Here is a 2,178-nt window from a genome sequence, read left to right on the forward strand (position 1 = left end):
TGTTTGTGGTGTGTGTGTCTGCGCACAGCGCCTCCCATGCTTTCGTGAGAACTCTGTCGAAGAGGGAGCTGTACCATGACTGCCTGAATGTATTGTGACTCGGACAACCACGTTGTGTAGTGATTGTATGTCTATGTGTGTACAAGAGGTGCATACAACAGCCAAGGGTCATTCCTGCCTCTCTGCTAAAAAATGATTGCGTGAAACAGTCGATGTGCCCGCCTTAGCAAGTTAACGCTCAAAATTGTTGTCTTCCGTGTGACTTTTTAAAGTGAGAGAACTGCAGTGGTGGGTGATTATGACTGATGGTACAAGAGCAACCAGTTGCATCATCTGTTCTACACAGCCCAAGTGCAGACAGTGCCCAAAACAAATGACACAATCAAACAACAGCATGTTGCCTGGGCATTTTAACACGTGTGCACGTAATGGAAGCTATCAAGTTGAGACATCTTCCGTTTTATTTCATGAATATTAAACATGTCATCCGAATGATTAATCATCAGTCAGAATTGTTCATAAGTGATAAAATGGTGTGATGCAGAATTAATATTGCATAACAATATACAAGGGATGGTGTGAGCAGTACTAAAGAGAATATTACTAAACGACAACAAAAAAATCATCTTCTTGCCCAAGTGGGTATGTGGGCAAGGGCCCCATGCTGTGAATAGGCAAGTGCTCATTTATTTTACTTGCCTTGCATGGAGGTTAGTTGCCCTAGGCAAGCAGGCTAGTGGGTGGTTACTCCCTGCCAAGTGACTGTTTAAACAATACTCTTTGTCTGTTATGACGATTAGCGAGAACATCAATTGTGGTCCATCAAAGTGTGTTGGTTCTGTAGTTACTCTTGCACCTGACATGTTAAAAAGCAAATTAAATTCTATGTGCAATAGTCTGAAATAAACGTATCTCCGCATGACATGCATACAGTAAACAACAGCAACAAGCACAAGCAAGAAAGCAAATGAATAACTGGCACATTGCATGAATGATGCTTGCAAAAGTACTGGTATACAGTGTCCTGGTAGTATATTTAGTATGCTGTTGCTTAGCTACAAAATTTGTCGGTCCAGCATGGTGTATTTTGAAAGGTGTCAGGGACAGTATAACATAGTGTACTTACTCGAGAAGCAGCAATGCAACCAAACTAGTCTTGTGATGGGAGTATAATTGTGACATACAAAAAAAAAAAAAAAAAAATACAAAATATGGCAGCTGATGAAAGTGTACGATAGTTGAAAGCTCAGTTAACTTGTGACTTTGAAATATTAAATGTACAGTCCCTTTTGTCAGCTGGAACCCACTTCTGGGGGATTTTTGCCTGTGATCTCGATGATATATTGATGTTTAATTGTTATCGTCAACTAGGAAGATGTTTTTGATATCAAATTTGCCCTTTGATTGAAGATTAGGCTCCCCTCCATGAGACAATGGTTTATTTTTTGAGCGTCAGAAGTAAATGCAGTTTTATATCAGAACCACACAGAACTTCCCACAAATATATATTCATATAGGGAGATAGACTACGATAGGAATTGTTGTTGTTGTTTTTTTTTTGGGGGGGGGGCTGCACGGAACTTACCCTCTTCCTGCTATATGTGATAACAGATGGTAAAATGGGTATTAAAAGGATATAAATGTACATGGATTCACATCTTGAATATCCTACTTTGCACAAACACTTCCTGCATTGGAATGATACAAGCTCAATATCACGCCGAGCATCATTACAAAGTCGCGGTAGGCTGACACGAACTTGGTGCATGCTGCATTCTAAATTGTCAGGGTACGTGTGGCAGTGATAGTGTTGGTGATAGTGATAGTGTTCTACCGACAATGACAACATCATCAATCCTTTGTACAGTGTGTTTGCACACACAAGATCTACCTGCCCAGTATGATAATGTCATTTCCTGTAAAGTCACCTTAGCAAAAGCGATTAGGTGATTGGATGCAAGTCCCCAGCAACTGATAAACTGGACCCAACCCATCTGATGTTATCCCTTGATCCCTCGATTTAATTCTGTGGACTTTATGTATACGAGCAAGTGGTGTAGCCTTGCATTTATGTTTTGTGCAGTCGGAGTATATCTAATCTCCTGACACTCCACTTCAATCGTGATTATCCTGATCACATCACATGGTATTGAATAACCCGAGAGTGCCAGGTAGCCT

The sequence above is a fragment of the Diadema setosum genome, chromosome 15 (genome assembly GCF_964275005.1).
Source record: "Diadema setosum chromosome 15, eeDiaSeto1, whole genome shotgun sequence".
In the NCBI taxonomy this organism is placed as follows: Eukaryota; Metazoa; Echinodermata; class Echinoidea; order Diadematoida; family Diadematidae; genus Diadema; species Diadema setosum.